We start from the raw sequence: 20,879 nt of genomic DNA on the forward strand, positions 1-20,879 counted from the left end.
TAACATTTGTCGGTAACGAGTCAGGGGAATGTGTACTTTTTTCAAAAGATGGAATTTTGTGAAATTCTCTTTATATTTTCCTTATGTTGTTGTACGCATGTGACATCTAAGTTATTCATACACTGCAGTAGTCTTCTCATCCAGCGGGTACTGCACAAAAACTTCAAAAATTCATAACTTTTGAACGGATTATCTGATTTTCCTCAAACTTTCAATGATGTGTTCTACTAATATTGCTACATTCTCTCAATCCTTATGTTTATGAAGGTGAACTTGCCTTTAAGTTACCTCAGGACTAGGCAGTGATTTGACCAGGGGCTGTATCAGGACAATTACCCCCCCCCCCCCCCCCCCCCAATACCAGTTAGTGATAGAGTTAGAGTAAAGATTAGGGTCAGGGTTAGGTTTAGGGTCAGAGCTTGGGTAGGGTTAGGATTGGGTTTAGGATTAAGGTGAGGACCAGAGTAAGGGTCTGGGGTATTTGTCCAGGGGGTAACTGTTATTTCATGCTTGTGTTCCAACATAATGATAGAACAATAGGTGTTTCACTTTCAACTGTAACATCATTCTACTCTTACCTTCTGAATAATGCAAATATTTGTTTAGTATTACAGGTACTGAACTGTTTGAAATGACCATTTGATACTAATAGTGGTATCTCCTTGAACCTTGTATGGAATGTCACAATAGTTTGTACATTTGTGGTTTATGAAGTGAGAGAAAACGAAATAATTTCAGCCCCAGTGCATGACATGATACTGAGTTTGAAGAAAGGAGGAAGAGGCATGATACTAATTTTATTATCATCAATTAACACTTAGCCATGATGAGAAAGACCACGCTTTTTACCTCTCAAAAGGTCGTGTATTCTTCATAAAGCAGTATGTAGAGAATTCACCATAGGGTGTGTTTATGCTCAGTTTGGGAAGGCAGAATCAGTGTTTTGAAACACTGATTCAAAATGCCGCTCACGGGAGCACTGTTTATGCTCACTTTTTTTGAGCTTGGAAAGAGCGTTTCGATTGCTTTGTTGACCTCAGCAGAGGCAGGTCCAATTAGGGCGCGCGCTTTTTCGGAAGTTCTGGCCTGAGTGTGTGCATCATACAAGTGCACGTTTTGACTGGTTACATTCATTAATAGCATGTCTAAAATACAGTACTGAATCATTTTGATTTTACTGATACACGTATGGACTGTAGATAACAATAGGAAATACGAGTATTTATTTTATTGACAAATTGTTGACAAATTGTTGACAAAATTGGATTGTGTTGTATAGTGACCTCTTCATACACATGCAGCATACAAATGTACCAAAATCAGGGAGCTTGAGCTGAAAAGCCCAACACCAGCAGATTGGACATAATGAAGTACAGTAATCGAAAGGTGGGCTATCCTGGCAAGTGCATTTTCAAGGGAACCGGAAAGGTTATGAGATGACGTCAGTTAAACGCATGTTTTATATGTGACTTTGCGTTTATGCTTCCCCACGAAACATTAATCAGAATCGGCGATCGTAAACACACCTTTTTTAAAGTTTTGAAACAACATTTTGAAATGCCGTTTCTATCAAAATGAGCAAGGACACAACCGCATTTTGCACCAATCACATTCCAAAACACTGATTATGGCCCGTAAAAGGGAAGCATAAGCACAGCCATAGTGATATGAGGAAGTGCTGTCTTGCAGTAATGCCAGCCTTTAGTATTAGCCTCTAGTGTATATTAAATGTGTCTATCTACGTAGCCATTGTATTTGATATCACTTTCAGATATGAGAAAGCCGAGTGGCCAGGAAAGTGACTGCAAGATTATAGATTTAAAAAAAAGAAGCAAGCTGCAGTGTTGGGAAAAATACCCTATAGGCAGATTGAATACCCAAACTTTAACATATAAATTGTAAAGAAAAGCTTAATTCTGTCATGAGCTTGTTGTGAAAAAGTGCATCTGAAGGTGGTATTTAGGAACAGAACCTTTGATGTGTGTGTATTCTCAGTCAAAGATCAAGAATCATGTTTTAGATTTCAATGTTTATGCAATATCAGTTGATATGTATTGGTTATTTCCAGATTTATTCTGAATTGTATCATTTAGCTTTAGGCCTCCCAAGAATCCTATTATGCTCTCATGTCTATTCTGTCCTGTAATTCCTGTTATCTGTACTTCCACTGAAGTTTTGTGAATGCTGTTGGTTTTACTTCTGAACCCATCTTTATGGGGGCTTGGACAAACGTTACCTCAGTGCTTAAACCATAATTAGCTCTCATCTGTATACAGTAATAGACACAGTGGGGCCTTTTCTGTTGCGCTGAGAATAGATCCGAATACTTATTTTCTTGCCTGAAGAGACCCTTCAAATGGTGTAGAGTGATACTGCCAGTACCAGTATTTTTTAGCTTTCTGCTCCACTGTCAGGCTCACCCAGACCATGATTGGCTCTGAAGTATTTAGGCAGTGGACTATAATACTGAGGATCTAGTGTATAAGCTACCAGGGACTTCCTGTTAATGGTGTCTTAGGGATTGTTGTTGTTGTTGTTTGGGGGAGGATTGGTTTGTTTTTCATTCTGGAGGTTCATTTGTCTGAATGAAGTCATCTCACAGGGGATGGCAAATGGTATACATTCATCCAGGAAGTATAGAGCATTTGCAGTAATTAAATCATGTATGATGTACGTAATGTAGCCATGCATTTACAGACTTGTTATAGATAGGTGCATGATTTGTTTGTTATGTGCCTTGTATATTCCTATACTAGAATTGATGTGTTTATCAATTTGTTTTGAAAACACATGCCAATGAAATATCTGTAGCATAGCTATGATTTCTCTGAAAAGAAAACCAAGAAATGATTGATCATATTTATGGAATGTATCGAGTATAGTAAATAGTAGTGCATGACATTTGTTTGTTCATGTGTTGTAATGATACACATGCAATCAGTGCTCATTGCTTTTTAAAGTATCAGGTCCAAGACAAAGCTGCAGGACAGAGAATTTAGGGGCCACGCTCATCTAACCTACATGTACCATGTCATCTCTCAGTACTTTCATACTGACACTGACATCATGGTGAAAAGCAGTGCAATAGGACGCATGTCTATTTCCCCCCATTTTATATAGTATGTATCATGGACCTCATTACTTTTATTCCAGTTTTTAGAAATGTAAGAAAATATTCATACAATGAAAGTGTGTGTTTTGATTGGTTATTTCACTGAAATATTATGGAGAAGAAAGAACCTGTATTTACGTAGTGATTAGAAGATCTTGGCTTTCTCCTCTACGAAGATGTTAGAATATGAGGACAAGAAAGAGCCACAAAGGTGTTATAGAAGTCTGAGGAATTATACCCATTTGTTTCTCAGTTGATGATGGTCCACAGAACAGTGGGAATGCTATCAATTCTTTCACTAGATCATGTGGACCCTTTGTATTGCTAGGCCTTGCAAGATTTTGTTGTTGTTTTTACATGTGTGGGTTTCAGTCATTCCAAATGTGCATTCCTATGAGGGAAAATACGGAACTGTGTTAATCCTTCTGCATTGCCGGACTCTTGTGGTGAAGATATTTTGACAGATTAAAGCAGTTATGCAAATTGATAATCTGGTTTTAGCTTTTTTGTGTAGGGTTTTTGTTGTTTTTGTGTGTTAAAAAGAATTTCTCCGTTACGCAAGATAGAGTCCAGTATAGTGTCAATGAGTGGGAGTTGTTTGTGCAGGGCAGTTCCAGATACTTGATTCCTGCCTGCTTGTGTCTTATCAAAACAAAATGTTTTCACTTTTAGCAGGCATCAGTCTCAACAGAGGTTAGTCACACTGACTGCAGATTCATGAGATATAAATGTTGAGGTTTGCATCTTGATCCAAATCTCAAGTTTTGCCTGCATAGATGTAAAAATCTCACCAAATAGTGCAATCATCATCATGATCCAAACCCCAAGAAATCTTACGATTATTTCGGAGTTAGGATAATTTGAGAAACACCGCAATATTTCACACTATGGCGAGTGGATGAATGCTAGAGCAAAATATCTCTGGAAATTTTTGTCTGTACAATCATTCAAAACACACATTACAACAGAGCACAAACACAAGGGCAATATTAGGTTCACCATTTCCACTCCAGTAGATTTCAAGCATGCACATAGAGTTATGGTCAACGGATTATCTCTATTGGCAATTAGTGGGATATTTCTCCATATAGGGATTGCAATCGACATCATGCTATTTTGTCTGTATCAATGTATGAATGGCACTGATGCCTGTTGGATTCCACTGACTTTGGATTGAGCCTTATAAATGTTTTAAATACAGTAGGCCTACATACCATCTAAGCTGTGTCAGGGAGGTGGTGTCTCTCCTAAATCCCTGGGTGAACATAAACAACTGAATACAATAGGGTTTACAGGCACTCACCAAACGTCTTCTTTTTTTTTGGTCACATGTTACATTCTAAAGTGCACACCTTTCATGTTTATACATATGAAGTAATACATACGCCTACCTCTCATATAGGGGCCTACAGACCACAAGTTTTACTACAGTGCACAACTGGCATGCATGTGGTACAGAACACACATTGTACTTGTAAAAGGCTCTAAAGCTAGATTAATTGAGTTCTATTCCTGTAGAACAATGCTGTATCATAGAGGCTTTATCACTCCACTCACAGAGGGATTTTACACTAGATGTGTCATTACTCCCAAATCTCAAACCTGCTTCTTGCGACCACCCAAGGGAAACAACAAAAGTGACCACTACAGACAGGTCGGTGGCCATTTTGAATTTCAGCACTTGCATTGTATAATAGCATAAAATACTGCCTGTTATTCTTGAAAGAAAAGCAAATAAGTTTGCATGTACAGCTATAATATGGGGATTTTTTTGTACAATTCACTTCATCTTATTTATTACCTCCGCCAAGGGGGGAGGTTATGTTTTCGCTACCGTTTGTTTGTTTGTTTGTTTGTTTGTTTGTTTGTTTGTTTGTTTGTTTGTCCTTGTGCAAAATAACTCTAAAAGTTGTGCATGGATTTGGATGAAACTTGCAGGAACAGTTGAGTATGACACAAGTAACAAAGGAATAAATTTTGATAGTGATCAGGAAATTTGTATAGATTTTGTGAAAGGTTTTTTGGTATTTTGCCAGGTAGGGTCAATGAACTTGGGAGTTCAAGCTGCGCATTTTTTAGATTTTCATGCGTGCACTAAAGTGCGTGCTCTAGTTTCTGCTGGGGAGAGGCGTGCCGGGCATTTGAGGGTTTATGACGTAACAAAGGCTTCTATATTGGGAAATCGGGCGATTTTTCAGTGGGTGGAAATCACTGATCTCTATAGAAGAGCAAGATCATAGTGGAAAATACACTGTAGCTGCTTAGCAGAGGTCTGCGCTCTCATAGTGCTTTTCTAGTTCTTTATTTTTTTGCCTACTTCTGTTCTTTTGATTTTTAAATAACATTTCGGGCCTGAGGAACTGCACTAGTTCATACCACTTCGGGCCATGGGGTCAAAGGTCAAAAGTGAAGTGTGAAAATGCTAAAATTTCACTTGGAAATGGCTCATAAGTTATGCCTAATAATGATTCTCTTGAGAAGTTTCTGGGTCATGAGGTTGAAGGTCAAGGGTCAAAGGTCATGTTTGAATGCTAAAATTACTCTTTTCTCTCCATACCTTCAAAATGACTCATACTCTGAACTGAACTTGGTATATAAAACAGACATTACTGCACAAATACTGATTCTGCAGGGAAAAGGTTTGGGTCATGGGGTCTGCTAGATCATGTAAAAATGCAAAATTTCTCTATTTTTTCCTACTGTTTGAAAATGGCTAAGGTATTGTCATGAAAATTGGCATATATCTTTTACCAGATACTGTAACACATGATATTTTCGCAGCATGAAATTTTCATGAATTGGAGCCAACGGCCTTTTTCGCGGCATGAAATTTTCGCGAGTTGCCTCTAATGTTCAATGCACATAGTATAAATAAGAACTTTTGCATGCATTTTAATTTTGCAAATCTTGCCTCTCGCGAAATTCACGAAATTAAAATGCACACGAACATTCATCGTTTTACAGTATAGTGTTTGCCAATCATGTGTTAAACTTTTCAGTTCACATTGTTACGATGTGCTGTAAACCGTCGCCATGGTGACATTTCTAGTTTCACACTTTGTTTTGTCACCAATCAAGCTATTTACTGAATTCTAGAGAAAGAACTCACATTTGAAGTAATTTGCTGTATATTTTGTCAAGAATGGCAGTATATATATAGCCTGAGCTAAAGTTACCTCACATCGTGTACAGTATAAAAGGGGTAACTGAGAAGCAATAATGAAGGGTTACTGGCATAGGGGAGTTCCCGTCAAATATAGGCCTATTTATGATGTGGCCCTTATGGGGAAGTGGCACTAACATTTAGATATTTACATTTTCGTACAAAATATTTACAAAATGTAATGCATATTTATTACCTGTTACACTTCCCCTTTAACGACTTAAGGTAGGGATTTCTTTGAAGAGCTCTTTCTTTTTTTTTTCTTCTTTTTTTTTTTGGAACATTTAAGCCTTCAGGGCAGATCATTGTCCACAGTTTTAGGACTGATGACTGCCACACAAGAGGGATGGATTTTGTTCCTGAATTTCTGCCTCAAGACTTCCTGCTTGCCCCAACATAATATTCTCATGGTGGAGCAAAAGTAAGAGTCGGCTCAGCCAGGCGCTATTTCCTGGTGGGTGGGAATACAATATGTGCTGCAGTAAGAAGCATTCAGAACTTTTCACGTGATCCTATAAAGTGGAACTGCTATTTGCAATAAACCATCGCCACATGGCTAGAGGCAGACAAACTGCAATCATGGGAAGTTTGTAACCACTGGACAGTGTGCATAATAAGTGTACAGATGTAATGTTAGAACATGACTTGATCTTCAACAAATTTTCTGATGTACAATTTTTCACTTGTTTATGATCTGTGAACGTGCACCAGAGTTCTCAACCAGTACCACATAGTGCAGAGAGATAAATCCTTTCTGTCCTACCCACCTTTTACATTTATCCTTCCTTATCCCTCTCTCTATTGAAAGTCACATATTCAATGTGTACCGGTTCATTATTTGTATACATACTATTGTAATCCTTGTGGTGAATGATTTATCAATATGTATGTTGACAATATGGAAACTGAGCAATCCTCCTAATCAGTGCCATACAGGCCCGCCTTACAAGCCAGGTTTTTAGCTAGCCTGAGCCTTAAGTGAGCTGTTGCGATTACTCTTTGTTTGTCCATCGTGCGTAATTTTTTAACATTTTCATCTTGTTCTTGAGAGCCCCATGACCGATTTTCACTAAACTTGGCAGGTAGCATATTGGGGGGGGGGGGGGGGGGAATAGGATCTCAGTTTGTTCAAATGGGCACCATGCCCCAGCCCCCACCCCCCCCCCCCCCCCCCACCCCCATTAAGGAATCTTTAAAAAATATTCTCTAAAACCAGAAGTGATAGAGCTTAAAGTTAATAAGAATGAGTTAGAACATTGATGACTGTTGTTTCAAGTTTGTTCATGTTGGAATCAGGGGTCCCCCAACCCCCTCTGCCCCTTGTTTGCCGAGGGAGGGGAGGGGGTCCAAATGGGGACTCAGATTGTACATGTTCATCTTCTTCTTACAAACAACATGATGGATTTTCACCAAACTTGGCAGGTAGCATTCGTAGGGGGATAGGGTGTCAATGTGTTCAAATGGGCACCATGCTTCCTTTGGGGGCCCCAGGGGGCCCACATCTCCCAAATTAAGGAATATTCAAAAAATAATCTTCTCTAGAATCAGAAATGATAGAGCTGTAAGTCTTTTTGTTGTTGTTTGTTCAAACTATATTGTCAAACTTTCTATTTACAGTCTACTTGACAGGTCTTTTTACCAGTGTGATGGAATATGCAAAGGAATACCAGAGCAAGGAGACCACCTGGGCAAAAGCTTTTCATTTTCATTGTAGAACTTTGCAGTCCAGTGTGTAGAGTCTGAAATTGACAGTCCCCCATTGGCCAATTTGTTTCAAAAGAAATATGCAGTGACTATCTAGCTCAGTTTACCAACGCTTGAGCAAACATTTCATTCTAACTGGCTATTTGAGATGAAAGGTGTTGTACAACCTGTATTTATAAAGCTATCATCTCCTATCATCTCAGTGACATGGAGGAAATATGGTTGTCCCCAGGGGGAAGGTGGATGAGACTATGTTTGAGCAATGAGAAGGTGACTTGCTGAAATTTACAGCCATGGATGCTTTATTTAATACATGATGTTTTATCTCCTCTCACTTAGAATTCACTATTTCGCTCTTCTGCATTGTCCCTGAGAAAGATGTTTCTAAAGTCCAGTGATTTCAGAATTCTGCAACTTGCCTTTTAATGCTCACTAATTAATCAGACCATTTATTACCAGGTCTAATGTCTCTTCACTAGTTCCCAGGAGACAAAAAAAAAATCTCCTTTAGAATGTTTTTGCCAATAGATCATACCATTTATTTGTCTTCATGAGATTACATGAATAAATCAGTCACCAACCAAAACTTACATTCTCTAATAGCAGAAACACAAATGCTTCATGTACCAAAAGTCAAACACTCAAGGGGTGATCAAGCATTTTCTGTTATACCAAAGGTGGGAACAAAACTTTCAAACAGTCCCTAGATCCCGAGGACACTTTGCCAAATTTCTGCGGCAGACAAATTTAAATTAGAACTTAAAACATACTTATTCAACCTTTAATCCTTCCCTTGTATTTGTAATTGTTATTTGATGTCTCCTCTGTTCCTGTATACCTTGACATCAATAGTTGGTTATTAAATTTGTATCAAGCGCCATGAGCATCGAAAGGCAGACCTGTGTGCTATATACGTAGCCACCATTTTCATCACATATGTATATATATATATATGTATGTTATGCCAGCATTGTTTATTCGCAGTATCATTCAAAAATTTATGAACCAGTTTTTGTTTTGTTTTTTCTTTTCTTTTTTCAGGATATGTTCAATGTGGTAAAAGGAATAGGCTATGGTCTTTGCTGCTTATCCAACTTATGAACCGGATCCTCAATTTTTTTATCATTATTAGGGTTGTTTGTGGGTTTTTTTTTTATAAGGATGCATACACAGTTCTATGCCACTAGTTAACATAATGGCCTTGGCAGAGGTTTGCTGTCCCTGAGTACTTCTAGTGTAACATGAATAAGCAAGAATGTAATTTGTTCAACTTGCGAGGGTGTCGTATGTAAAAAATGGTAAGAAGTTATCCCATTTATACTTTCCTCACATTTTTTTACTTCCTTACTTTCCTTTCAAGGACATGAAGGCAGAAATTTACTTGTTGCTATTTTGTATGGGCATAAGGTCATAGCAAAGACTCTGCACGTCCGGTATCGAGTGAGATTCGCTCGTAAGTTGTATCCTAAAGTTTAGGTATGCGTGCGAACTCGCGTCATGAATTCATGAGTAGAGCTAATCATCAACAGTTAAGTTTTCGACCTAAACTTCAAGTTCGGCAACTGCGTGTGAACATAACTAATAGGTCCTTTCAAGTATCATATTATGCAAAATGTTTGAAGGGGTGATCTCAGCTCTCCTCAGGAGCCAACTTGAATGCAATTTGATAATAACTATTAACGCTTGTTTAGAGTTGAGAGACTCTCTCAAGAAGATAATGTATTTGATGACGTTTAAGTTTCAAGTTCTTATGAAGTGAGAGAAGTCACACACACACAAACAGTGAATATGGTTTCTATTTTATTTTTAATAAAGATGAATATATGTATTGGACAAAATATGCTAGAAGACGAGAATCACAAAGTGTTTTCAAATTACTAGCAAGCAGGAAATGTCTTTTACGCAGTACATTGTCCCATATATATGCCATAGTGGATGGTCTATAAATCAAGATTTGGGGTTGGGTTTCATCATAGCAAGCTATTACCTTTTTTGATAGTTCCCTTTGCACATGCACACACATAACACACACACCCCAATTTCAAAACCAAAACTATAGTAGCCTGTAACAAAAACCTATGATAAGTGGTATACCATACAGATATCATGTGTCTGCACTGTCTGCAGGTACTTTCAGTTACGCTTTCTTAGAATGGCTTGTGTAGCAGCAGACACCAAGGAAAACAGATATTAAATGGATATTTGAAACCTACTGCAGAGTCTACACACTCATCACTATTGAGAAATTAGATTTGCAAGCAAAATGGTGGCAAGAGTAGTAACAGTGGTATGGTCATATTTTGTCCTCATTTTAGTTGTGCTAATTACTTCAGAATTGCTACTATGCTATCACTGATCTATGTGGTAACTGCTGTTTCCATCTCAATGATGAAAATTGGTAATGAAATCGCAACTTTGGGGTTTTTATGCCTCCGCCACGAAGTGGTGCCGGAGGCATTATCTTAAATTTAAATTGTACATGTGTCAGTCAACTGTACACATTCTCCTGTTTGATTTGGTGGTATTGAAAACATGGTAACAACTTACCAGTCTGTCATATGTTTGATATATTTGCTATTCCAAAAGGGATAATACAAATTCAAGTATTTAAGACAGAATTTCTGTATATGTTTTCTGACAAAATAAACAAATCTGGAAGTCTTGGGTTCGAATCCTGATGGAATCACATTTTCTTTGCTCATTTTTCCACTAATAAGATAAATGTTTGTCTGTTTCTCAAACTGTGGGATGCATGAGTATTCTTTTGATGTGCTTTAATGACAGCAGCAATGCAAAGTTCCAAAAGCAGGGTTTGTGCTAACAGTTTTTTTTTTTTTTTTACAATAGGAAAATTTGACAAGTAGATTAACAGTGCCCCATTGAGATATGTGAGAATGACTACACTTTAATACAGTGATGGCAACTATCAAAATCACTCGTATGCACATGGCTAATTGCCAGTTGCCATGGTAACTACTGTATGGTAGATTCAAATCTGCATAAGCACCCATGTCTGTAACATGGAGACTGGCTTGTTAGCGCTTTGCTGTTATTGCATGGAGTGGACGGAAATAGTGACCTTTTGCTTTTAGCATTCGTAGTGTATGTCTGGCCATTCCAGGGCTTGCATTAATTGCCACTAGCATTCATTTGTGTTGTTGATGGAATTAGCGACTCTACTGTTGTATGCATGTTTGATGCAGTCTTCAACCTTGTGTATTAATTTGTTTTACCTCAGGCACAGCATCAGAAGAGTTGGCATGGGTTTATTGTCAAAATGGGGTTCCATTGATATGGAACAAGAGTAAGTTGGTGTAAAATGGCACCAAATGGAAATTGTAAATTGTGTTTTTTTTGTTTTTTTTTTTTTTTTTAGGGGGGGGGGGTGTGCCTGTATATATGCAAGCATTTTTCCTTCAAATTTCTAAGTTATAGTCTCAATGCAGCTGAGAGAAGAAATCTAGTCAATCAGACCCATCTGTGACTAAATGGCTGTTAGAACTGTCTTTTCTTGTCAAAATGTGCGATAATCATTGTCCATCACTTTTGCATATTATACATGTATGAACTTTCCCCATTAAACTGACAATATTTGGAATGAAGTTCCCCCACATCTTTAACTATTTTATTTATTGCTCTTTCAAGATCTGCCAAAGGGATAGTTGTTCAAACTTGCTTCTAAATAAATGCATGCCCTCTCAGTCCCTTGTACACTGTATTTTCTTCATGCAGTATGCAAGCAGACAGTTTCACCCACAATGATTTTACTGAGTGTAATCGGTACTTTGTAAATTCATGCTAGTATATGAATGATCATAATTGTATTTTTTTTTTTATGTCACTGCATACTTGGAGCCTATTTACAGAGAGACCCTTTCCCATATGTTTTGGAAGTTGGGGCTAGCTCCTTTTCTAGCATTTATTGCCTGGAATTAAACTTGTACCCCATTGTAAAGTTACTTACTACAGAGTCACATCTGGTCATGATGAAGATGGATTGTTTCCGCTAAGTTAAGACCAGTGTCATAAGATGAAGACAGTGGCTTGTCCCAGATGATGACAGAGAATTTCAAGCAATTTCACAGCTGATGACTCATCCAAGCTTCAGTTCTTAGCACCTGCTAGTCTTGGTTCAAGGCCTGATTTTTAAATCCTCAAGCCGCCCACATTTACTTTATCACACATAAACAGTGGGCTGCTGAGTTCACAGAAAGCTGATAAAAAAGTTTTTATTGTCTGTGCCAGTTATTTTGTGATGATAACATGAGTACCATAAATCGGTTCTTTGGATACTACATTCACTATTCTTGTAGCTGTGGTATTTCCACTGTGAATAAAGTTATATTTTAAATGGACTGGGATGTCCACACAAAATGAAATAGAACAAAAATTAAATTTCATCTAACTACATGGGCCTAAAAAATTTGTAGGAGCCAAAGTGGGCCTTGGGTTGAAAAAGATTGAGAAGCGTGGCACAAAACTACAGAACTTATTCCCAATTGCTTGTGATGGTTCTTATCCCTTATACAAGCAGGTGCTGCATATTTTTTTTCAAAGTAATGATTCTTCCATCTAGTTGTTTTTATTGCAACTGATTGACTAATTGCCCTTCATGAATGTAAATTACACAAACACTGATTATTTAGGGATTTAGAGTAATAGCTATGATAAAAATTATTGGCATACATACCCAAGTATCCATACCTGAGCATGCATACCCATGACACAGCTTTTACCAAACTTATTAATCTGCCAAGCTTTCAGCCTTTACCGACTTTGACAGTGGCTTTGGTACCATGGTATGATGGATTGGTGATGACTGAATAATCCAAATATTGATGAAATGTAAATAAATCAATTTAATGAGTTTACAGATTTATTATGAATGCACAAACATGCGTTCTTGTGTGTACGTATAATAATACATCTATACAGCTTATGTCCACAGTAGCTGGCTGCTATGAAATCTGAATCATTTACCTCTTTTCATGTACATTAATAGGTGATCACAACTTACAGTGATGACAACTTCAGTTCATTTGTTAAAACATTCTCCATTGGTCATAATGTGCCTTCAAGATCTAGAATTCTCATTCATACAAACTGTTCAAGACAAATTGAATTTGATACAAGTATTTGAGATAAAACAGAAAATGTTGGGGTGGGGGAAATTCACATGGTCCCTTTGCATAAAATGTCATTTTTAGCGGATGTGGTAGAAATATGAAAGGCTTGCTTAAGGTGCTGTGATCATTGAGCCATTTTGCATTTAAGACGCCCTCTTTAACTGCATGCAAATGTAAGGGAAAAAAAAATCACCTGCACTGACACAAGACATTTGAAATATTTTATTGGTTATTTCTTGTCCAATTTTAAGTTTTCTAGAAGAGTACATCACATGATCTTATCTTTTTATGCTCATGGCACAGTTCTTGGATTTACAGTACCAAGCGTATCATGATCATCCAAGCATGTGATACTGATGTCAAGGGCATTGTGATATCTTGTTCCATATATGATGTTAATACAAAAACAACAACAAAAATTACCTGACAGTGAAAATATCTGTGATGTTCACATTGTGTCAACAGTATTATGACTGCTAGTTACAAGTCATGCTTCGGGAGATGTGTATAGAAGCAATGTCAGATTTAACCAGTGCTACATCCTTGGAGGGACATTTTTGCTTTGGGAAATGCAATTCCAACTCACCCCCAGTTCAGGTTGCATACAACGAATGTGTACCAGCATTACACGGGTACATGGCATGCTGAAACAGATTAAATTACTGTTAAAGTTATGTAAAGACAGAAAAAGATACAGAATAAGAAAGAGAATGAAAAGGGAGCAAGAGGTATAAAGGCATTTTGTTAATGACATAATAAATTTATGTACTGTTAAAGACTGCCATTTGTTATAGTCAAAGCTTGCAGGGACCTACATGTACTATAAACACACTCTCAGAGCTATGTACACACATAGGGATATGTGGCAAAAACATGGTTCTCAGGAGGGCTCAAAATTCATCTTCCACCATTTGGAATTTGCTTGCAATACCTTGGAAGGGTCTACCAAAAAACTCATCAGGCTGTCATGGTTTGCCAGAATAATAAGTTGTTTTGGAATATTTTGAGAGCAAAAGTGTAAAATAATAAAAGTTTGTGTACTGACTTTTATTATCAAAGAGCCCTCCCCATTCAGCAGTGGGGTGTAGAAAGTTCTTGCATTTCCCAACAAGCTGCATGCGATTCACTCTTGCACTAAAGATCAGTGGATACTGCTATGGCCCGATTTGTTGATTAGTGATAATCGATTATCAAAAATTACGTAGCATTCACAATCAGATACGTTCTCAGATTGCAATACTGTCGGCCTACCCTTTTACCTAATTTTACACATTTTCATTGTTGGCCAACTGAAACCATGTTATCACAGTATTATTTCACACATTTCTTAAGCAGTCTCTGCATGTTCTACCTTGAAGCCATTTTGTACAATAGGTATTTTGCAAGGACCATACCAGTCGAGTACGTGAGAGCAAAATGTGGGAGATATTCTGTAGATTGTGTATGTGTGTGTTTATTAAAAGAAGGATAGTTCACCTTTAATTATTTGAGAGCCTCTGTTCAATGTGCTTTCTGCCTTGACCAGACCACTGTCAACTTCATGTGGTTTCTGCCGAGGTTCTTATCCTTTGCCAGCTTGTTATTACAAGAAATGCAGACCCGCCCTTTAGTTTCAGTATTGTTGCATTTCCTGGTTTGACTACACATGTACGCATGTACAATCAGTGGACGCCATGCTACAAATCAGTGTATGTTGTGGCAAATGTATGTATACTTTTATATCAAGTTTGACAATAAGTTTTGCAAAATGGATATTATTTTGATACAAATGAATAACAAACATTACAAGTTAGTGATACCTATGATATAAGTTAGCATGTGAAGATTGTCAGTCTTGCAAAGATTGACTAAGTTGGGCAAGATACAGTTACAGGAAGATTGAATTAGATTGAAGAAGAATACCAAATGAGACACTGTTTAAGTTCAGAATTTGTTGAGCTTGTATGATGTTCAAATGCATGAAAATGCCCACACCCAGCTTTAAAAAGTTTGAGAATTTTGCTGTCAACCTCAAATATCACTATGCTAATAAATTATTTTGGAATGGTTTATTCTAACACTCCTGTCCACATGGAAATAACAATTATGGAAAAGCCAGTCACAGATTTTTACTTTTGTGAAGCATTTAGCGTAAACTTCAAACCCTATCGTTTGTATCTTCATATTTTCACAATGTCACAGATTCTGGTAGCTTGTAGGACCATGCAGCTCAGGTTTTTCAAAGTGGAAGCATTGTGGAACAGTTTTTTTCAAATATCTCAATTTATGTCATATGTCTTATAATGAAAAGCAAGCGGTAGTCAGCACTGTCCTTTCCTGTAGGGGACTAAACTTGAATAGTGCTAACATGAATTATGAATCTATATGATAAAAAATAATTGGAATTGATGAACTGGAAGTCTGTGCAGTCTTACAATGTCTGCCAAGTATCGAAAACATTTTGATGCTGGTACCGTTTACTTTGGGGCTCAGTGTAATGCAGTCTGTGAATGGAACAGACATCTGCTAGTAGGCCTGGTGTGCCAATCAGGAAATGTGTATTTTCCATCAACCCACAGACCTACTGAAGAACATTTCTTCTCTCTTCCTGACCTTTTATCACCCCCATATTCTTTTCTCCCACTCCAAAGAAGAGCTCTTGGAAACTGTAACAGACTAGGCCTGTGTTCTTCAGTCACAAATCACTGGTGTAAGTGATTGTAAGGGAGGTGTATAGTAATTGCCATCCTCGAAATGATAATAAATTGCACATTTATATGCATCATGCTGAGTCGTTACGCGATGAATGCCAATCGCTGCATTTTATTCGTTGAAATATTTTCAAACGTACTCATGGACAGTCATAGCAGGCTAGTCAATGATTGTAACCTTGTCATTTCTAGAATAATCGGCAAAATCACACTGTCCTTCAGATATGACTTGATATGAAACTTGTGCATACCTATGTGTAAAATCCCACTTTACAAATTCTAGATGCATAAAAGATTTCAACACATATTTTGTTACAAGGACTCCCACCTTACAATGAGCAGAGGGAATCACAATTCAGTTCTATAAAGGTTTTTTTTTTTTTTTCTAGGAAGATTGACCTTATGCTTTTTAATGCCTCTGCCACGAAGTGCTGCTGGAGACGTTATGTTTTTCAGGTTGTCCATCCTTCCATCTGTCTGTCTGTACTTCTGTCCATCCTTCTGTCTGTTGTAGTGTCCATCCTTCCGTCCGTCTTTCCGTCTGTAATCAGTTTTGTGGACAATGTAACCTAAAAACTGTTCGAGGTATCCTGATGAAACTTGGCATACATGTGTAGGCTATGCATGAGTGGACGTAGTTGTGCCTATCATCTTTTCAAGGGTCAAGTGAAAATTTTAGGATGTCAGAAATTTTTCCTATATCTTGAAAATAGCTCAAAGCATTGTCATGAAAATGGATGTTACCAGGTAGTGATTATTTGAAGAATTGTGGGCAACAGGGTCAAAGGTCAAGTGAAAATTCTAAAATTCCCAAATATGTGTACATATTCTCTTAAACAAATAAGCCATCCATCCAAATAGAACCTTTTTCAAGGAAAGTGAACTCTCAACACATTTGTTATAAACATGTCATTTCAATTTTTTCACCAGTTATGTGAAACTTTTGTCTCACATTGTTAAGACATACTGTAAAATTGGAAATTTTCATGCATTTTTGCGGAACTAGGAAGTAGCGCAAAAAAAAAAACACACAAATATTTTTGCTTGCAATATGTTCCAGTAGTTTGGGTCTTGATTCTGCAGAATTAAAAACATGTGAAACTCATCATCTTACCCGGCGGAGCACAAAAAATTACTCACGCAAAAATATCCACTTTTACAGTACTCCAGACCTATTGGGAGATCCATGCATTGCATTCACAATAGCAGCATTTCTAGTTTTATTCTCTTTTGTTCAAAAATGTCATGTCTTCTTAAACTCTAGAAACTAAAAAACAAGTTTGTGTTATCTCAAGAGGCATGAAAGCAGAGCAACCAGTTATCTGCTCTGAATAAATGTTTATTCTGTGACGCCAAGACACCATCAAGGACAGTTTAAGAGATTGCTCAGTAAACCACATAATAGTTCAGGCAGTTGTTAAGGTTTTTGAGTGTATCAGAGGAATGTATTGACCACCACATAAATCATTTTGAAATTACATTAGCTTACACTAAGAGTACATCTATTCATTGAGGGGTTTTGTTTTCATCCTGAAGGAGTTGTCCCTATGGTACCATAAATCACATTTGTGAAGAAACATCTATCCCCAATGTATTGTGTATACTACAATTCAATTCAGTTTGATTTCATTTGGCAACAGAACAAATTACAGGGCTCATGCAGTATGTATTTTTTCAACAGCATGTTGGAAAGAATATTACAGTCAAACCTGTCTTAGCGGCCACCTGTATATAGTGGCCATCTGTCTATAGCGACCACTGAAAAATCCCCCCGAGAGAAAAGCCCTGTTAACTCTTAACGTGCCATGGTCGCCGAACGGCAACCTTAGTCCTGACGTGCCATGGTCGCCGATCGGCGACTAAGAAGAGCGCGAAAAACATTGGTCATTTAAATTCTTGTGGTACCAAAATGCGTTATAACAAGAAACTGCAACTTACATGTACTGGTAGTTGATTAGCATATCCATCGTTTCCACTAAAAATATGAGTATGCTTACATTGGAAAATTTTGAGTAAATGCGTGATTTTTCAGCTAGATGTATTTTTTTGGAAAAATACGCAGAGAGCGCACCCTCTGTGAGATGTGTATAGATCAAATATCTCATTGATAAACCGCGCGTGTGTATGCTAATGAATCTGCCTGTGTTGTCTATGCGTTTCCACTCGCATTGTTCAGCTTGGGCGCTCTCCTGCGGGAGCGGCTTTCATTTTGTCCCTAAAAGAGGGTAAAGCTTTCGTTCGTCGGTCAAGTCTTTCATCCTTTTGTCTTGGACAGTTAACTTCACTAATCGTCCCCACGCTAGCATATACAAAAGAAGAACACGCTTTTCTTCATGTGTATGTCCATGTACAGTGGACGGAAAGTAGACCTGTAAACCAAGGAATTGCACGAGCACAAACTCCTCGCGTACAAAGGCCTGCCGATTTCAATAGAGTACGCCCAGCCGTAGTAGAGACAAAAGAAGGATTAGTGGGTGCTTCCTTCTCAAGTGGACAAAAGACACTCTTCCAGGACTCGACCCGGGATTTACTTGAGTTTCAAATACAGGATCTGGGACTAAAGGACACAGATTTGGGAATGAATTACCGAGGCAGAAAATGAAATTGAAAAGACAAATTGAACTGCCAATATCTTTGGAATTGTACAACTCTAGAAGACAAATTTGTTATCATTTGAAAGAGGAAATGTAGCTCTAAAACTTTCTCACAGAGTTAAGGGAGCGTTCTATTGAAGAAAAATCATGACTGACTCTTTCTTTCCATACTACACAAAAAATTGTAATAATTTTTTTATGATATCGATTATTTCTTCAATATTTCAGGTTCAGATAGATATTACAGCAAACTGACTACATGACACGAAAGAACAATCATTTCTTGATATTTGTTGTGAAGAACCCAATTCAAAACAGACAATAGTTTCAAAGATATGGCAGTTTTAAATTACATTGTCAATCCAGTTCACAAACTTTCTGGCATTAGGTAAAAACGTCTGGCACATTAGGGGTTTTGGGTCTGGCACAGTAAGAGTTAAAGACCCTGTGTATAGCGGCCACCTGTCTAACGCGGCCAGCGGCCACAAATTTTGTTTCCCGCAGTAGCTTTTAACCTGTCTATAGCGGCCAAAGAGATGATAATTCAGCTCGTTTTCTGCTTTTAGTAGCCGTGCCAGTCATTCATGGGCTACTTTCAGTGATCGCCATCACTGCATTCATCGCTCATTTAGAATCAAGCTTTCTTCACGACTGTACACATACTACTGTGCAACAATAATTACTTCAAGAACACCGGCATTGTTCAATGCATGAAACACACGTGTGCATACGTACACACATATACATGAACATGTACCCGGTACTCATAGATGTATACAACGATGATACATGTACATTTGTAGGTAGTGCACACAAAGTTGGATAACCTGTCCATAACGGCCACTTTTTTCGTTTCCCTTGGGTGGCCGCTGTAGACAGGTTTGACTGTACTTTGATTTCATTTATTATGAGTCTAGGTTTAAAGATCAGTTTACAATCATTTGAATTTTGTTTTGAAACTTAAGGAAATAAAGAGAAAAAATATGGTGCAATAGAATTCTCTACTGGTCATTTTTTTGCCCTTGCTTGTTTTGATGACAGAATTAAGAGATGTATACTACATTCCAAATGAATGTGTGGTGTATTAGTACTGCAATACACACAGTGTCGAGGGGAACTCACTTCCACAAGCAACTTTCTGGGAGTTTTTGGCTGTCGATAAACACAAAGCTGTTTTTGATTGTGGGGTTAAAAACAGTTTTTTGAAACACAAGTGTGCCTGCTAACACGTTTGAGCCAGAAACGCATTTCTGTAGAGTTGATAAACACAACACCACTTTGAAATGCGTTTATATCTTGGACCTGCCCACACTAACCACTACCAACTACATATCTCTGCTCCTCAGTTCAAACAGCGCAATGGAACTGCGCAGTGACTAGGTCTCCCAATCCACTCATGATGGAGTTGAAAAATACAAAACTCAAGAAGATAGTGGGTATTAAAATGCGTTTTAAACATGGAAAAGTAAATAAACGCAGCTTAGGGGTGTGTTCGAGCGCTCTCCTAAAGCAAACTGTACCATTCCATTCCCATGCCAGAGGAGCGCTTGAACGCTCCTGAAGTATATCATACCGTACCTTACTGAGCCAAAAGTGGAACACTTTCCAATGTGCTCCAAAAGGTTAACAAAAGCGTACCAAAAGTTCTCGTATGAAGAATGTGCGTAAACATTTGTTTGGGACAGCTGTAAGTACTGTAAAGCGAGAAATGTTCGCGTGCATTTTAATTTCGCGAATTTAGCGAGCGTGAAGATTCGCGAAATTAAAATGCACGCGAAAGTTCTTTTGTACACTATATTCATTGAATGCCAGTGGCAGTTCGCGAAAATTTCATGCCGCAAAAAAGGCCATCGGCTCCAATTCGCGAAAAATTCATGCCGCGAATATATCATGTTTTACAGTAGTTCAAGCACACCAGGTAAGTGACCCTTTTGCTACAAATTGCATGACCCCCTCTGAAAATAAGTCAAGAGGTGCGCTTTCTTGAGTGCGCTCGAACGCTCCAAATCTGGCACAGTTCAGTATGATATGCGTTGATTCAGTTCACTTTGGTTCACTTTAGAGCACTCAAATGCACCGTAGGTACGTACATGGTAGCATCCTTCAATTTCTTGGGGGGGGGGGGGGGGGGGGTTAGCCATGAACCTGCCTCCCAAGGAAAATTTTTTCCTCGTGATGACATCCAGATTGTTACTGCCTTTCTCCTTAAAATTTGATGCAGCCACTCTCTCCCCATGATCACAAGGAGATTGGGAGGTTGTCAGAGACTGCAGGAATGATAGCGAATATATTAATAGCCCAGACGATGCTTGCATCAATTTGATATGGGAGCCAGCTGTGTGAGGCCAGGCATGTAGAAAAAATCAATTAAGGAAGAGGTGAGACACCAGCGAGCGAGAGGGAGAGAGTGCACTGTTTGTGTATTTCCCATGATTTCCATGTTTTGTTTTGTTTTCAAATGTTATATGAAGGTAGATTATGGCAGTTTGC

The 20,879-nt window shown here is 38.0% G+C and overlaps 1 protein-coding gene across 1 annotated transcript in view; it reads left to right on the forward strand.

Moving 5' to 3' along the window:
- Window positions 1–20,879, forward strand: part of LOC139744316 (exosome complex exonuclease RRP44-like) — a 218,268-nt gene that overhangs the window by 65,708 nt on the left and 131,681 nt on the right. The window lies entirely within an intron of this gene.

This window comes from Diadema antillarum, unplaced genomic scaffold (assembly GCF_040938485.1).
Source record: "Diadema antillarum isolate AM-2024a unplaced genomic scaffold, OU_Dant_1.0 seq00001158_RagTag, whole genome shotgun sequence".
Lineage (NCBI taxonomy): Eukaryota > Metazoa > Echinodermata > Echinoidea > Diadematoida > Diadematidae > Diadema > Diadema antillarum.